The sequence below is a fragment of the Leucopleurus acutus genome (assembly GCF_964270905.1).
Source record: "Leucopleurus acutus genome assembly, chromosome: 18".
Classification (NCBI taxonomy): domain Eukaryota; kingdom Metazoa; phylum Chordata; class Mammalia; order Artiodactyla; family Delphinidae; genus Leucopleurus; species Leucopleurus acutus.
The window spans coordinates 51,416,864-51,436,843 of NC_139160.1; positions in this window are offsets into that span (position 1 = coordinate 51,416,864).

The window sequence follows — 19,980 nt, forward strand, 5'->3', positions numbered from 1 at the left end:
AAACCTTACTTTTCTTTTTTTTTCTTCCCATCAAAGAGGACATAGAAATTGTCAGTGTACAATACCTAATTTTTGACTTTTGGAATTCTGAAGATTGTTGTTCTGTTATGTTACCATTTCATTTACATTATAATTTTCTTTTCATTATGTTTACAAAATAAAATGAATTACTTCTCTTATTAGTATTTCTAACAATTTCTTTGTAATGACCTGATGTGCATCTCATCTGTGTTGTTGAACCACAGCATATAATAACCAACAAGACTGAATTTGTTTTGCATCGTAGGGTTGAACCCTCCTAATTTGTCAAATCTGTTATTTGAACAATTTGAATTACAGCTTTTATCTCAATTTCTTGACTGCTGTTTAAGAGGATTAGAGGCCTTGCTCAGCTTCACCAGGGTGGCTAACAGTAACAGGCACCATTGCAGCTCAGATCCAAAAATCAATGAACTGAGTCTGATTGACTGAGTCTCAATTACTCTTTAGAAAAAGTCTAATGCTGGTCTTTTCTACTTATGCAAACCAAGTCAGACAGAAACCAGCAGCGACCTCTTCCTTTTAAATCCAAATAGCAGGGAGAGAATAGGAAGAGTGAGAGAACAACAAAATATAAAGAAATGAGAATGTGAAGAGATGACTTTGTGTCCAAAGAAGTAAGGAAATTTCATCATTTTACTAAGAATTCAAGTTCTCTGATGAGATCATTTTTTAATTTTGAAAAGCACTCAAAATTCCCAATAATTATCATCTCATTTTTTCCCTTCTGGTTTTAGTAAGCAAATTTACCAATACAGACCACCAAAAGTAAGCTTTTCACTTGAAATATTTTATTTCCTTCTAGGGAAGTCATAAAGGAAAACTGAGTATATGGCCTTTCTCATTTTTCACTCTAAAAACCCTTCTGTGAAGCAAATGCACTTATTCTGATGTAATAAGATGTTCTTTCCTCTGTTTACATTGTAATGGTGCAAAATATATTAATGATCCTTATTGTAATATATGTTAGAGGTAAGGGAGAAGAATGATCTGATTTCATTTTGAGGGTGTTTTACAGAAAAGAGACAGTCATCTATTTCATTTAAAGGGGGATTTTTTTTCCCCTAAGAAAGCTTATTATTTAAAGAAATGGGTCCAAGGAACTAGATCAGGTGTTAAAATAATTCTATTAGAAGTTATACAACTTAAGGTACTGTAATCACTCAAAAAACCAAGGAGCCCATTGGCAAAAGCAATTCCTTTAACTCTCAACAATTGAGCAACATTTTCTGGGAAGAAGAGTCCTCAGAGAACAACAGCATTTTATATCATGGAATCAGAGTGTTTTAGAAATTTTCAAACCATGTTTGCAACCATCTAATTACAAAGATCATAAAACAGAAATCCACAAAGTTAAGGGACTTGATCCAGGTCACAAACCAATTGAAATTCTTAAAATTAAGAGTGAAAATCTTAGTGTGGAGGATTTTAAGAGGCTTTGAAAGAGTAGAAAGGTTAAACTGGAGACACTGTTATCTGATTTGGAATGTCATTAAGATCATCAGGTCAACAATTTTAATTCAGAGGTTGTAATTCATTTTAATCCATGACTTTAAAAAATTGAGCACATTTTTGTGAAACATCCTAAAGTTTTAAGTGGATGACAATTGAGACAGAAAATAGATTGAATAAAATATCACTAGGACATAATTTCTAGAGATGGTAATTTGTTTTATCTTTCTGTCTAGAAATTTGCTTTTAATGAATGGGGTCTTTTCATGTGGTGTGTGAGTAGATGCCCCTATTTCCAAAAGAAAAGGCTGAATGAAACTGAAGAGGATGGTCCTTATGATAAAACAAGAAATAACATTATCCTGAATTACAGTTTATAAAAATGAAATTTTCTGAAATTTTTAAATTATTTAAATTTAATTATTTAAACTTAATTATTTGCCTTTTCTCACTGTGAAGCCACTTTGCAGTAGAACAACTCAGTAACAAGTGAAATTCAGAATAAGTCAACATTCTCATTAAAGCAAAGTCATCCAGTATTACTGAGAACCATAAAACAGTTATTGAAACCTGAAGCTTCAGAGAAGGAAATCTTTATTGTAATAAAGGAATCAGCAACATTGTTTATAAGCATCATTTCCGTGGGGAAAGATTAGTTCATTCAATAAGAATCTTGCAACATGGTGCCAGCACTGGTGTGATAAACTTTATGGAATGGCTCATAAGATTAGACTAATTAAAGATAATCTAATTTGGACAATTCTATCTTCTGGAAAAGAAATGTGATGTCATCCTCTGGGAAGAGAAAATGTTTAGTCTCTGGGGATGTGCTAAAAAAAACCCACAAAAATCCTCACAAGATATGTGCAATAATAAGAATTAGGGTTGATCCAAAGACAGGCTTAGATCTACCCATTGCCTCTCAAAAGATCCACCACATAGACTGTTAAGCCCCATAATTATCTCCCCTATTTGTGACAAGCATGAACTAATCAGTCTCTGAGGGAGTTTTCCAGCAGATTCTGAGGGAGTGTGTGTGCTTCACAGTGCTCATCAAGCTATTTTGTACTCAGAACCGCGAAGAGCTGACCAAAGTTCATTATCCTCATCTAGACCAGAATTAATTCAAATTAAGAAAAATAGACATTTTAAAAATGTTGGGTGCTTATGATTTAGAACAAAGAGTCTTCACTATTTTTATAACGGCACCATAGGTTCTAGCTGCCTATAATCCCATATTAAAAGATTAGAAAAAACATCTGAAGAAATCAGAGAGTGTCTAATTGAGGTTCTTGCCTTTAATCCTGCAAGCTGACTCCCTCTTGGATATCAAGATCTGTCAGTGGTGAGCCAGGGGAATTCTGTAAGGAAAAAGCAACCACGAGGAATATAATGTATTCTTTCGTACTTAAGAAATAAAAAGGGGAAAACACAGTTGGTGATATCAAAACATAAGCCAACACAAAATTAGAGGAAACCCCCAAAATGGATTTGTAAATAGAAGCTAGTAAAAAGCGAAGAAAGAAGCTTGATGTTGCTCTTTTATAATGCTTAAAACTATTGCGCAGTAGAGGGTACACAAATAAATGAAGAAACTTCTCATGAAACAGTAAACAATAAAGAGTAACAATAAAAAAATGATTCCAGATTCTCACTAGTAAGCAATTCAGAAACTTTTAATTTAATGAATATATTTTACTTGGGTATTGATTCTTAGACTGTTCATTATCTGATTGTCTTTACATAAGTTATTCATTCATCTTGCCAGAGAATTATATGTTAATGAAAACTTTCTTATCAACCCTAGGAATGTTACTGTGAGACAAAGTTTTTCTGTATAGCTATTATATAATTGTGCACAATACCGCTTAGAAGCCTCACTTGTTGACAATTAATATTTCATGCTTATTTACTAAAGGACAGAAAAAATTAGGTTACAGTGCATAAGCAGTAAGTTAAATGAGTATAAGAAGGAATGAAGGTGTTTATTTTGTTTTAAGAAATACAGAATCTTTTATAACATAATAAAGAAAACAGTAGTCAGGAAGAAGGGAGATGAGACCTTCAAGATAGCAGAGGAGTAAGACGTGGAGATCACCTTCCTCCCCACAAATACATCAGAAATACATCTACATGTGGAACAACTCCTACAGAACACCTACTGAATGCTGGCAGAACACCTCAGACTTCCAAAGGCAAGAAACTCCTTGACGTACTTGGGTAGGACAAAAGAAAAAAGACAAAAGAATAGGGATGGGACCTGCACATCAGGGAGGGACCTGTGAAGGAGGAAAAGTTTCCACACAATAAGAAGCCCCTTCACTGGTGGAGACAGGGGTTGGGCGGGGGGGAAAGCTTCAGAGCCACGGAGGAGAGCACAGCAGGAGGGGTGCAGAAGGCAAAGCAGAGAGATTCCCACTCAGAGGATCGGTGCTGAGCGGCACTCACCAGCCCAAGAGGCTTGTCTGCTCACTTGCTCGGGCAGGTGGGGGCTGGGAGCTGAGGCTCGGGCTTCAGTAGGATCCCAGGGAGAGGACGGGGGTTGGCTGCATGAACACAGCCTGAAGGGGGCTAGTGCACCACAGTTAGCTGGGAGGGAGTCCAGGAAAATGTCTGGACCTGCCGAAGATGCAAGAAACCATTGTTCCAGGGTGCACGAGGAGAAGGGATTCAGAGGACCGCCTAAACAAGCTCCAGAGATGGGCGCGAGCTGCGACTATCAGCGTGGACACCAGAGATGGGCATGAAACGCTAAGGCTGCTGCTGCAGCCACCAAGAAACCTGTGTGCAAGCACAGGTCACTGTCCACACCTCCCCTCTCGGGAGTCTGTGCATCCCGCCACTGCCAGGGTCCTGTGATCCAGGGACAACTCCCCCAGGAGAACACACGGCATGCCTCAGGCTGGTGCAACGTCATGCCAGCCTCTGCTCTGCATGCTTGTTCCACGTTCTGTACTCCTCCCTGCCCCTGGCCTGAGTGAGCCAGAGCCCCGTAATCAGCTGTTACTTTAATGCTGTCCTGTCTGAGTGAAGAAGAGACGCCCTCAGGTGACCTACACACAAAGACAGGGCCAAATCCAAAGCTGAACCCCAGGAGCTGTGCAAACAAAGACGAGAAAGGGAAATCTCTCCCAGCAGCCTCAGGAGCAGTGGATTAAATCTCCATAATCAACTTGATGTACCCTGCATCTGTGGAATACCTGAATAGACAACGAATCATCCCAAAATTGAGGCAGTGGACTTTGGGAGCAACTCTAGATGTGGAGTTTGCTATCTGCATCTAATTTGTTTCTGGTTTTATGTTCATCTTAGTTTAGTAGTTAATTATCGTTGGTAGATTTGTTTATTGATTTGGTTGCTCTCTTCCTCCTTTTTTTTTTTATTATATATATATTTCCTTTTCCTCTTTTTATGAGTGTGTATGTCTATGCTTTGTGTGATTTTGTCTGTATAGCTTTTCTTTTACCATTTGTCCTAGGGTTCTGTCTGTCTGTTTTTTGTTTTGTTTTTCTTAGTATAGTTTTTAGCACTTCTTATCATTGATGGATTTGTTTGTTGGTTTGGTTGCTCTCTACTTTCTTTTTTTTAATTACTTTTTAATATTATTTTTAATAATTATTTTTATTTTTTATTTCAATAACATTTGTTTTATTTTACTTTACTTTATTTTTTTCTTTCTTTCTCCCTTTTCTTCTGAGCTGTGTGGCTGACAGGGTCTTGGTGCCCCAGCTGGGTGTCAGGCCTGTGCCTCTGAGGTGGGAGAGCTGAGTTCAGGACGTTGGTCCACCAGAGACCTCCTGGCCCCACGTAATATCAAATGGCAAAAGCACTCTCAGGAATCTCCATCTCAGCACTAAGACCCAGCTCCACTCAATGACAAGCAAGCTAAAGTGCTAGACAACTTCCCTATGCCACACAACTAGCAGCATAGGAACACAACCCCACCCATTAGCAGAGAGGCTGCCTAAAATCATAATAAGGTCAAAGACACCCCAAAACACACCAACGGACACAGTCCTGCCAAACAGAAAGAAAAGATCCAGCCTCATCCAACAGAACACAGGTACTAGTCCCCTCCACCAGGAAGCCTACACAACCCACTGAACCAACCTTAGCCACTGGGGGCAGACACCAAAAACAACGGGAACTACAAACCTGCAAGCTGCAAAAAGGAGACCCCAAACACAGTAAGTTAACCCAAAGGAGAAGGCAGAGAAACACACAGCAGGCGAAGGAGCAAGGTAAAAACCCACCAGACCAAATGAATGATGAGGAAATAAGCAGTCTACCTGAAAAAGAATACAGAGTAATGATAGTAAAGTTGATCCAAAATATTGGAAGTAAAATGGAGAAAATAAAAGAAATGTTTAACAAGGACCTAGAAGAGCTAAAGAGCAAACAAACAATGAGGAACAACACAATAAGTGAAAATAAAAATTCTCTAGAAGGAATCAAAAGCAGAATAACTGAGGCAGAAGAATGGATAAATGACCAGGAAGATAAAAGAGTGGAAATAATTACTGCAGAGCAGAATAAAGAAAAAAGAATGAAAAGAATTGAGGACAGTCTTAGAGACATCTGGGACAACATTAAATGAACCAATATTTGAATTATAGGGGTCCCAGACGAAGACGAGGAAAAGAAAGGGACTGAGAAAATATTTCAAGAGATTATAGTTGAAAACTTCCCTAATATGGTAAAGGAAATAGTCAATCAAGTCCAGGAAGTGCAGAGTCCAATACAGGATAAATCCAAGGAGAACATGCCAAGACATATATTAATCAAACTATCAAAAATTACATACAAAGAAAAAATATTAAAAACAGCAATGGAAAAGCAACAAATAACATACAAGGGAATACCCATAAAGTTAACAGCTGATCTCTCAGCAGAAACTCTGCAAGCCAGAAGGGAGTGGCAGGACATATTTAAAGTGATGAAGGAGAAAAACCTACAACCAAGATTACCCTACCCAGCAAGGATCTCATTCAGATTTGATGGAGAAATTAAAACCTTTACAGACAAGCAAAAGCTAAGAGAACACAGCACCACCAAACCAGCTTTACAACAAATGCTAAAGGAACTTCTCTAAGCAGGAAACACAAGAGAAGGAAAAGACCTACAATAACATACCCAAAACAATTAAGAAAATGGTAATAGGAACATACATATCGATAATTACCTTAAATGTAAATGGATTAAATGCTCTAACCAAAAGACATAGACTGGCTGAATGGATACCTAAACAAGACCCATATATATGCTGTCTACAAGAGACTCACTTCAGACCAAGCAACACATACAGACTGAAAGTGAGGGGATGGAAAAAGATATTCCACGCAAATGGAAATCAAAAGAAAGCTGGAGTAGCAATTCTCATATCAGACAAAATAGACTTAAAATAAGGACTATTACAAGAGACAAGGAAGGACACTATATAATGATCAAGGGATCAATCTAACAAGAACATATAACAATTATAAATATTTATGCGCCCAACATAGAAGCACCTCAATACATAAGGCAAATGCTAACACCCATAAAAGGGGAAATTGACAGTAACACAATCATAGTAGGGGACTTTAACACCTCACTTTCACCAATGGACAGATCATACAAGATGAAAATAAATAAGGAAACACAAGCTTTAAATGATACATTAAACAAGATGGACTTAATTGATATTTTTAGGACATTCCATCCAAAAACAATAGAATACACTTTCTTCTCAAGTGCTCATGGAACATTCTCCAGGATAGATCATATCATGGGTCACAAAATCAAGCCTTGATAAATTTAAGAAAATTGAAATTGTATCAAGTATCTTTTCCAACCACAGCACTATGAGACTAGATATCAATTACAGGAAAAAATCTGTAAAAAATACAAACACATGGAGGCTAACAATACACTACTGGATAACCAAGAGATCACTGAAGATACCAAAGAGGAAATCAAAAAATACCTGTAAACAAATGACAATGAAAACATGATGACCCAAAACTTATGGGGTGCAGCAAAATCAGTTCTAAGAGGGAAGTATATAGCAATACAATCCTACCTCAAAGAAACAAGAAACATATCAAATATACAACCTAACCTTACACCTAAAGCAATTAGAGAAAGAACAACAACAACAAAAAAAAACACCTAAAGCTAGCAGAAGGAAAGAAATCATAAAGATCAGATCAGAACTAAATGAAGAAGAAATGAAGGAAACAATAGCAAAGATCAATAAAACTAAAAGCTGGTTCTTTGAGAAGATAAACAAAATTGATAGATCATTAGTCAGGCTAATCAAGAAAGAATGGGAGAAGACTCAACTAAATAGAATTAGAAATAAAAAAGGAGAAGTAACAACTGACACTGCAGAAATACAAAGGATCATGAGAGATTACTACAAGCAATTATAAGCCAATAAAATGGACAACCTGGAAGAAATGGCCAAATTCTTAGAAAAGCACAACCTTCTGAGACTGAACCAGGAAGAAATAGAAAATATAAACAGACCAATCACAGCACTGAAATTGAGACTGTGCTTAAAAATCTTCCAACAAACAAAAGCCCAGGACCAGATGGCTTCACAGGCGAATTCTATCAAACATTTAGAGAAGAGCTAACACCTACCCTTCTCAAAAATCTTCCAAAATGTAGCAGAGGGAGGAACACACCTAAACCTATTCTACAAGGCCCCTATCACCCTGATACCAAAACCAAAGACGTCACAAAGAAAGAAAACTACAGGCTAATATCCCTGATGAATATAGATGCAGAAATTCTCAACAAAATACTAGCAAACAGAATCCAACAGCACATTAAAAGGATCATACACCATGATCAAGTGGGATTTATCCCAAGATGCAAGGATTCTTCAGTATATGCAAATCAATCAATGTGATAAACCATAGTAAAAAACTGAAGGAGAAAAACCACATGATCATCACATTAGATAAAGAAAAAGCTTTTGACAAAATTCAACACCGATTTATGATAAAAAAAACTCTCTAAAAAGTACCCATAGAGGGAACTAACCTCAACATAATAAAGGCCATATATGACAAACCCACAGGCAACGTCGTTTTTAATAGTGAAAAACTGAAACCATTTCCACTAATATCCGGAACAAGACAAGGCTGTCCACTCTCAGCACTATTATTCAACATAGTTTTGGAAGTTTTAGACACAGCAATCAGAGAAGGAAAAGAAATAAAAGAATCCAAATTGGAAAATAAGAAGTAAAGTTGTAACTGTTTGCAGATGACATGATAGTATACATAGAGAATCCTAAAGTTGCTACCAGAAAACTGCTAGAGCTAATCAATGAATTTGGTAAAGTTGCAGTATACAACATTAATGCACAGAAATCTCTTGTATTCCTATACACTAATGATGAAAAATCTGAAAGAGAAATTAAGGAAACACTCCCATTTACCATGGCAACAAAAAGAATAAAATACCTAGGAATAAACCTACCTAAGGAGACAAAAACCTGTATGCAGAAAACTATAAGACACTGATGAAATATATTAAAGATGAGACAAACAGATGGAGAGATATACCATGTTCTTGCATTGGAAGAATCAACATTGTGAAACAATTTTCACAATCAACATTTGTGAAAAACCCAAAGCAATCTACAGTTTCAATGCAATCTCTATCAAACTACCAATGGCATTTTTCACAGAACTAGAACAAAAAATTGCACAATTTGTATGGGAACACAAAAGACCCCGAATAGCAAAAGCAATCTTGAGAAAGAAAAACGGAGCTGGAGGAATCAGGCTCCCAGACTTCAGACTATACTACAAAGCTACAGTAATCAACACAGTACAGTACTAGCACAGAAACAGAAATATAGATCAATGGAACAACATAGAAAGCCCAGAGATAAACCCATGCACATATGGTCACCTTATTTTTGATAAAAGAGGCAAGAATATGCAATGGAGAAAAGACAACCTCTTCAATAAGTCGTGCTGGGAAAACTGGACAGCTACATATAAAAGAATGAAATTAGAACACTCCCTAACACTGTACACAAAAATAAGCTCAAAATGGATTAAAGACCTAAATGTAAGGCCAGACACTATAAAACTTTTAGAGGAAAACATAGACAGAACAGTCTATGACATAAATCGCAGCAAGATCCTTTTTGACCCATCTCCTAGAGAAATGGAAATAAAAACAAAAATAAACAAATGGGACCTAATGAAACTTAAAAGCTTTTGCATAGCACAGGAAACCATAAACAAGACGAACAGGCAACCCTCAGAATGGGAGAAAATATTTGCAAACAGAGCAACTGACAAAGGATTAATCTCCAAAATTCACAAGCAGCTCATGCAGCTCAATATCAAATAAACAACCCAATCCAATAACGGGCAGAAGACCTAAATAGACATTTCTCCAAAGAAGACATACAGATGGCCAAGAAGCACATGAAAAGATGCTCAACATCACTAATCATTAGAGAAATGCAAATCAAAACTACAATGACGTGTCACCTCACACCAGTCAGAATGGCCATCATCAAAACATCTACAAACAATAAATGCTGGAGAGGGTGTGGAGAAAAGGGAACCCTCATGCACAGTTGGTGGGAATGTATATTGATGCAGCCACTATGGAGAACAGTATGGAGGTTCCTTAAAAATCTAAAAATAGAACTGCCATACGACCCAGCAATCCCACTACTGGGCATATACCCTGAGAAAACCATAATTCAAAAAGAGTCATGTACCACAATGTTCATTACATCTCTGTTTACAATAGCCAGGACATGGAAGCAACCTAAGTGTCCATCGACAGATGAATGGATAAAGAAGATATGCCACATATATACAGTGGAATATTTCTTAGCCATAGAAAGAAATGAAATTGAGTTATTTGTAGTAAGGTAGATGGACCTAGAGTCTGTCATACAGAGTGAAGTTAAGTCAGAAGGAGAAAAACAAATACCATATGCTAACACATATATATGGAATCTAAAAAAAAAAAGGTTCTGAAGAGCCTAGGGGCAGGACAAGAATAAAGACGGAGATGTAGGGAATGGACTTGAGGACATGGGGAGGGGGAAGGGTAAGTTGGGAGGAAGTGAGAGAGGGGCATGGACTTATATATACTATCAAATACAAAATAGATAGCTAGTGGGAAGCAGCCACAAAGCACAGGGAGATCAGCTCGGTGCTTTGTGACCACCTAGAGGGCTTGGGTTCGGAGGGTGGGAGGGAGGGAGATACAAGAGGGAAGAGATATGGGGATATATGTATATGTATAACTGATTCACTTTGTTATAAAGCAGAAACTAACACACCATTGTAAAGCAGTTATACTCCAATAAAGACATTTTAAAAAAAAAAACAGGAAAAAGGGGAAAAAAATAGTGTACTAAAATCAAGATATTACTTTAAAATAATATCATGTTTTAATCACAAAGTAAGAATTTTGCTTCCCTCACTAATTCCTTAAAAACTGATATAAAATGTAAATTATGCAAAGACTATACCTAATAAAATATATATATTTATAGGTATATGTGCATGGTAAACATATTTCTCTTCAGCCTATTATGCATTAATAATTTAAAAGCGTTAATTTGCTGCATATTAAGAAAGTTTTTTTATTTCCTTCATAAACTCACATATAGAAGAATCATTTAAAATATTTTAATAGGCAATTTAATATTTTTTTTACCAATCTTTTAGTAAAAGATGCCTATTTGTAGTAAACTGAATTTTGAGGGACAAAAAAGGTCATTAGGAATCATTCCACAGTACAGAGAAATTTGGAACTGAGCATATATATGGGAGAATTAAATGACTCTAATACTTTTTTCTTTTCAACTGAAAATGAAAACAGTTTATAGAATAATACCTTTTCATCTGTATATACTATCTTACAAGAGATCCCATACCTCATCAGAAAACACCACACTGAAATACTCATGCATTTGTGACATTTGAGCAATGTTTGCACGGATTTGCGTGAATGCTCCAAATAATAAATTTCAAAACACAGAATTCTCTGTAATAATTGATTTTGTTAAATATTATAGCCAATTACCATCTTGGCTATGGTACTTGATAAAGGTGTACAATCATTTTCAAAATCCAAATTTTGTTCTAATATTGAAAGATATGATTGATTCTATTGAGTACCAGAGATTATGAAATTAGCATAAATTAATGACAACATATATACTATATGACTCATATAGAGTCAACGTGAAGGGGAAGATGAAATTCACAGACAATGACTGAATTCTTTATGAATAGTTTATATTAAAAAGGGCAGAGGGCAAAAATAAGTGGGGAGAGGTATCAAGCCCAAATCTAAATTCTCTAAATTCCCCATTAAATTTGAAGTTGTCCTTTTATGACTTTATGGAATTGGCCACTGCTTGAAGGAGCTGGTATATCTGAAACTCACTTAATCACTAAATGTCAAATGGGAGATGAAATTCTCCCAGTTACTTGATTTAAACTTAAAATAACATGCTCTTTCAGGAATGTAATTTTAGCCTGACTTTTTAGTTTGATCTAAGAAAGGAAAAATTATTTTATTTACATTTTTACAAAATACCAAATCATTCCTTATGCTTTTGTGTTGAAAAATGGGACCTAAATCTTTAACTTTGTAATTTAATCATTAAACTAGTTTAATGATTATTATAATTTAAATTCAGTACTATGAATCATAAGGGAAAATATGCACAATAAACCACTGGAAATTCACAAGTAATGTTTCAAAAAAAAGAGAGAGAGAGAGTACATATCAACTTAGGACATCATAGGCATTACCCAGAGGGTGGTGTGGGCTCTGTCCCATTGTAACTGACCCCTATGGGGTCTTCCCAAGACAGACTGCCCCCTCCATGTCCTCCACCTGCCTCTTGTTTGTAGAAAAACTTTAGCCTCCTAGGCCTTCCCCAAGTTCCAAAGAATGCATTTAATCCACAGGTGAGAAAATGCAAAAACAAAGAAAAACAGTCAAGCAGGACAAAATAATAATAGTTTAGCCATTAAACAAAGTCAAGGATATTTAGTTCCTCCTCAAGGGATATAGATAATATTCTGAGCCATATCCTTTGAGGTGTTTTGCAAATACTGAAACCCCCACCAGGTGGAAGATGTTAATGTATGCTGACCACAAGCACATAGACCCCAGACCAGTTAGAACCAGAAGGTTGATGATGATGACTCCTGATTACCTCACCACCAACCAATCAGAAGAATGTCCACGTGCTGATCACACAAGCTGCAATCCTCTCCTTTACCCTGCCTTTAAAAATCTTTCCCTGAAATCCATAAGGAGTTTGGGTCTTTTGAACATTAGCTGCCTGGACTCCTTGTTTGGTGCCCTGAAATAAACGCTTCACTTTCCTTCACCACAACCTGTTGTCAGTAGATTGGCTTTGTTATGTGCGGGCAAGTGGACACAAGTTTTGTCTGGTAACACCATTTGAGTAGGCATCACCACACTGTGTGGTAGAAGTCCAAAACCTCCATCAGACTGGCATAGAGGAAGGAGGGTCTATCCCATGCACACCCAACCTTGTCTGCATATTACAGCTACATGGGAAGGTTTTTAAAATCCTGACACCTAAACAGAAACACACCCCTACCTCTAAAAATAAAGACAATAAATAAAATAAAATTTAAAAAGCATCCTGGCATCAATATTCATTTAAAAACTGTCCAGGTGATTCTACTGCGTAGCCAAGGTTAAGCTCTATTGATCTATACCAACCTTCCTCTCTATGTTGCTCCCTAGAAGACAGTCTTAAATGATGTCGTGGAATTGGAGGTTCCTAACAAATTAGAAGCTCCTGGGGTAATTCAGTGCTTTTCATACTTTTGGCCCTCAGGTCTCTTTTTCACAATGAAAGATTATTGAGGACCCTGAAGAGCTTTTGTTATATCTCTTGTTTTAATTTATTGGAAATTAAAACAGAAAATTTAAAGTATTAATTAATTAATTTTAAAGTATTAATTAATTTCAAAATGAAAGCAATGAACCTATTACATGTTAATAAACAACTTTTATAAAAATTAAAAAATTATTTAATAAAACAAAAAAAATCAGTGAAGGATGAAATAATGTTTTGAATTTTTGCAAATCTCTTTAATGTGTAGCTTAATAGAAGGCAACTCAGTTTTCCTATTGCTTCTGCATTTTTGCAATAACACACACGTGGAAAACTTCACTACACGCTTGTCAGAGAGGGAGTGTGAAAAATGTGAATAGCATTTTAGTTTTATTCTGAAAATAGCATCAACCTCATGCACCTCCACAAAGGGGTTTTGAGGAGCCCCAAGAGGTCTTTGGACCACAGCTTGGGAACTGCTAGCCTAATGAAAGTAACCTCCAAGGTGCAGATGAGCCCCAAAATAGCAAACCCTTACCCTGTCATACCCCAAAAGGCTAAAACTAAACAACTACTTGGATGTACAAAAGAAATACTGTCTGTTACCATTTGCTAGGTGACTGCTTACACTATAACTGTTCAGTTGCTATGTCAAAGAGTGACATAACTGAACTAGAAAATTCCACTATTTCAAGCCAATAACTATTTGAAAAATATAATTCCTACAGTCAATGGTTTTTGCATGCTTAAAAGATTGAATTTTTGCACCTGAAAACTGTGCAATCTAGTTGGTGAGACAAGGCATATGTGAATAAAAAATTACAGGGAAGTGTTTGGTGAAGTCAAAATTTTACATAACAATAACTCAGATGAGTAGAAGCATATGTATGACTTCTTTAAATTTGTGTGACTGCTCCCACAGTCACAGACTGCTATTTTTTCACTTAAGTTGTTACCATCTTAGGTAGATAGTTGACCTTTTAAAATGATAGGACATGAGGAAAAGACATTGGTATGGTAAGTGGTTATTTTGGCTTATCAATACGGCTACAGACAGGTTCTTATATAAACAGTCCACATTTGTTCCTAAGAACTGTCAGTTGTTGTTATTGCTGCTCTCGTAGTTGTTATTTGCCCCTTTTTATAAAAAAGCAGATGACTTTCAAAACGAAATTAACATTCTATTTGATTTATTTCCTCACACCTTAAAAAAAGAAAGTGTTTCTGGTTGGTTTGTATTTTCTTTGTTTTTTGTTATCTTACCTGAACATTTCATATCCTATATTACATATAAACCAGGAATGCATACACATTCAATTTTGTTCTTTCCATTTTTGACCACTGTTCACACATATTATGGTCATTTTTAATTCTAATTCTATTCACCAAGATATTGGCTATTTCTTTTACTTGATGTCATCAGCAGACTTAACAAGCATACCTGATATTTCATCATCCTGGTCATTGGAAAAATGTTAAATAGCACTGAACTGGGAACTGACCCCTGCACAACACTGCTTGTTATATTTTCCCCTTAACTCATCCCCCAAATGATACTTATAATCTGCGTCTTTAGATGTGTTCCAGGTAAGGTTGGCCAGTAGTCCTTTGGTATGTAATATTTTCTAATAATTAAGAAACATTCTAATTGGAAATCTGTATAGATAGCAGTAGAACTCTTAGGGAACTGAATGTTCCTCATAAAAGAGAGAATTATACATGCGCATCAGTGGGCTAAAATTGGCCCTTATAAGTGTAATATGAAGCAAGGGAAAACACATACTGCACTGAAATGTCCATTGCTTGCTTCAACCTTGACTAAAATATCCATATGACCCATGGGAAATTAGAAAGAAAAATAGCATTTTATAAATCATTAAGTTTCTGCTGTAGCTATCCCATTGGTAAATTATGTCTAAGTAACTATCTTTACTTCTATTTGTAATTCGAACATCATAGTTAGAGAAGCCTACGTTGTTTCTTTCCTGTGCTTGCCTCTAACATCACCCCATCCAAATGGACATGGTATACAATGCACACACACACACACACACACAAACACACACTTTATTAAAAAGTAATACAGAAGTATTTCTGATTGTGTTGGTTTTTATTTTCATATCACTAAAAATACTTTTTTAGTTATTACCTTGATAAATCAAACATTACTAGGATTCCATAGTATTCCCATATTAATGCTGCTTCCCAGACAGGACACGGTAAAAGATGATGGAGCAAATTGGAGGTTTCTCAATACTTCACTAGGAAGGTCAAGTCTAGGATGGTTTGATGCTCTCGCTGAATAGGACAAACAACTAATAAAGATTTATTAAATGCCTAATATGTTAAATATTAGGCACAGATAAATATTACAAAATAAGATAGCTAACCTCAAATAGCTCATCAGGGGCTGATAGCTTAGTTATGAAGATAAGACTAAAATAGATCATGCTGACAAAATAGTACAAGACATTTTACTGCTCAACTGTACTGTGAAGAATATATATCATAGGATTTTAAAGATGATTAGGTAGTTCTGGATTGATAGTTAAAAAAAAAGCTTTTATGTAAGAGGCATCACTTGAAGGAGGATTTGAAGGATGAGTAATAAGTAGAGAAAAAGGTTGAAAAGAATGTTTAAAAGCAGGGAAGCAGTAATGTAATGTAAACAGACCCTGACACATTTTCTGTTGGTGTGTCTCTTACAAATGTTGGTGAATCTGTGTTAGATTACAGTATTCTGAACGTGGTAGTTTTAGAGACAAGTGCTCAGAACATAAATCAGAACTAAGAAAGCACCTCAGTTCTCTCTTCTGCACAACGAATCACCCCCAAACATAGCAGCTTAAAACAGCAAAGAGTTATTATTACCTCACAGTTTCAGGGGCATCCAGGAGCAGTTTATTTTTATTTTTTATCTTTTATTTTTTTTCGGTACGCGGGCCTCTCACTGCTGTGGCCTCTCCCGTTGCGGAGCACAGGTTCTGGACGCGCAGGCTCAGCGGCCATGGCTTCTGGGCCCAGCCGCTCTGCAGCATATGGGATCTTCCCGGACCGGGACATGAACCCTTGTCCCCTGCATCGGCAGGCGGACTCTCAACCACTGTGCCACCAGGGAAGCCCTCAGGAGCAGTTTAGAGAATAAGTGGTTTTGGCTCAGGGTTCTCAGAAGACCATAGTGAAGTTATTGCTGGCACTGCAGTCGTTTCTAAGGATCAACTGAAGAAGGATCTGCTTCCACTCTCAGTTGTCAGCGAGCCTTGGAAGATCTCTTTCCAAACTCACTCATATGGGTCTCTCCACGGGACTCCCTCTGGAAAGGCAGCTGGCTTCCCTTAGAGCAAGTGAAGCAAGACCTAGTGAGAGCTTCCAAGATGGAGCCGGGACCTTTTATACCCTAATCTCAGAAGCAAACATCCAGGAGGCAGAATACATTGCAGGCCACCTTGGAGGCTGCTTAACACAGAAGGCAAGGTTTATATTAGGTGGGAGAGAGAAGAAATCTACTCTCTCTCTTGACCTCATGCTCTTGTGAGTAGAAGCCAGAGAATTGTGAGGCCTCTGAGAATCCTTCCTTATTTTCAGATACTACCTACATCACAGTGAGGAATCTGGGAATTAGGAAAGGATAAAATATAGGATACTAAGGCTTATCAAATGTAATTTAATCCCCCTTTCTTCATGAGATTTTATTTCCCTTTTGTAATTGTTTAGTCTAAGGATATGAAAGAGATGCTGTTCCCTTCATCATGTGTCCTGAGGCAATGGTGGTCACTGTTATTCAGTCGTGATTCTCTTTCACTGAGCCCAGATGTGACCTCAGAATCTTTCCTGGTACTGTGTCCCAGATGTTTACAATCAACTGATCAGAGATAAAATGTGACTTATCATTCCACTCCTAGCCTTTAGGGGAGAAATGTTTCAGCTTTCGTTAATATACAGACATTTGACTTATAAAAATTATTTTTCTCTCCAGAGCAAAGAAGAAAATGTCACCTTTTTAATAAATGGTCTTGGGTCTGTTGGATATTCATATAGGAAAAATTCATTTACCTCACACCATATACAATTCTAGGTAAATGATAGATCTCAATATGAAAGGCAAACGCATAAAGAAAAATATTTATAAAATAGACTATATTAAATTGACAAATTCTTATGTATCATGAAAAGGCAAGCCATGGGTGAAAATATATGCAACACATATAAATGATAAAGAAGTTATATCCAAAATAGATTAAACACACCTACAGATCAGTAGAAAAATGAGAGACAACCCAGCAGAGATAGGAGCAAAAAACTTGAAAAGGAATCTCACAAAAGACTCTATCTCAGTGGATAGCAAACCCACTGAAGATGGTTCTATAACTCTACACCCACTGGAATAGCTAAAATGAAAGACTGATGTTGTCTTGTGTCAGTAAAGATGTAGATAATGTCAGTTCTCCATATAATAGGAATGTTAGGACAATAATTTTGAAAATTGTATATATCTAATTAGCTAACCACATACTGTATAGCTAGGAATTTCATTCCTACACACAAACAGTAGATTAGATAAGTGGTGATATGGTTATAAAATACTATACAACAATGAAAATGGAAGAGAAAAACCAAAGTTACATGCAATGATGTGGATTAATGTCACAAAGGTAAAGCTGAGCCAAAGAAGCCAGATGTGAAAGGCTATCTATTTATATGTATTTATGTGCATATATATACAATGATTCCATTTATATAAATTAACATATGCAAAAATAATCCATGGTGTTGGAGGTCAGGAGGTCAGGAGAGTGGTTAAATTGGAAGAAGAAAGAGGTAATAGATGTTGGTACAAGGCGTATGAGGGACCTAAACAGGAATTCTGGGATACTGGTTTCTTTATCTGCATGGTAATCACCTGGGTGTGTTCGTTTTATGATAATTTATTGACTATGACTTTTGTACTTCTCTGTACATAACTTACATGCCACTAAAAAAGGTAAATAACAGATAAAGCTTTATCCCAGTGGGATCAGAGGACATTAAGGAAAAGATTCTATGCTAGTTTAGAAAATCAGCCATGAAAGAAATCCATCAGCCATGAGGCCAGTATGACTCTGAATTGCAGAGTAACAAGGAAGCTAAGAGAATAGAGTACAGAGTTTAAGGGATAACAGTTCCTTGAAACAAATACATGAGATGTGTTTAAAGTTGCAGCCATCTCCCTGTAGTTTATTTGATTCAAGTGAAGAATATTCTTATAATGTGTCCCAACTGTAATTTTAATAAAACTTTCAAGTTAGTTAGATTCAAGTTATATTTTACATGCATTAATATTTATCTTTCCTGACTTCTTGATGCATGAGTTTGGACCTCACAAAGTTTGGTCTAGATTTGAGACTAGGCTGGAATGTTAACTCGGAAGGGATTAAGATAACATTTCTTATTATTTATTATCAAATTAACAAACAAGCCATGCCAAGGGCGTATTCATGATTAAGGATGCGTGGAGTTGTGAGGGGACTCGGGTCCTCAGGGCATTTGTTGCTTGTGGATGTAGACCTGAAGTTAGTGGTCACAGCAGCCACACAGAAGAGGGAATCATCAGGTCTGAGAATTACGTATGAACTCACTGCCTTTTTATATCGTCTTAAACTGGGAAAGGAATGGAGAGGGGAATGTCAGCTCTCAGGGGTCCACTTTTTTACCATAAACAAAACATCTTGCTCTGGCATGCTTACTTGTTTCCATTCTAGGATATCAGGGATGGGGACAGTTTATGCCTTACTCTGTCTTGAGCCTGCTCTAAATTTCAGTTGCCTGTCATAATGGGTTATTTCATTTCCTCATTTCCTCATTCCATTGTTTCTTTATTCTTAAAATACATCTGTAAAGCCCAGTTATGTATCAGGAACTACAATAACCCCAGCAATTCAAAGTTAAGTGGTGCTTAGTCCCTGCACTCTAGAAATCTTTAAAACATACTGTCATATTCCAAAATATCTACTGAAAGAATCCTAAAGTGTAAAGTGAGTATTCATCTTTTAGCTAATTTCACGTGGCTGTGAATTTTTCCTTCAAATTTGTAAGGGAAGTAACCTGAAAAAAACAAAATAGCAGATCTCATAAACATGTTAAATTGCTCTCAGCAAAGATATGAGGAATTTTTAGAAGTGATGTCCTTTCTACCGGATAAATAATTTTCTAACTTCCTTCTTAGGTTCAGAGACCAATGCCCTGCTAACTTTAACGACATATGATTTAAGATAGTTACCCTTTTACTCCCTAAAGGAACTAACACACCTAGTTATTTTTTCCATTTCAATTCATTCTGTCTAGTAAGCAGATTTTATGCGTGAAGGAAGCAGCATTAAAATCCTAAAATTATGAATCTACATGTAGAAAGAATACTAAGAGATAATCTTCCATTATGACCCCAGAGACATTTGATACCAATGAAGAGCTAGGTTCAAACAACAAAGTAACACAGCCTTGACATTTATATCCAGGCTAGAACAGCATGCATCTCTATAAAATCAATTTTAAATTATAATTTTCATTGTAATTATCAAAATTTTCCTTCATGAGCTTAATAAAATTTTTTCCATAGATAAATGTACTTTTTAAATTTCTTGAAGCAA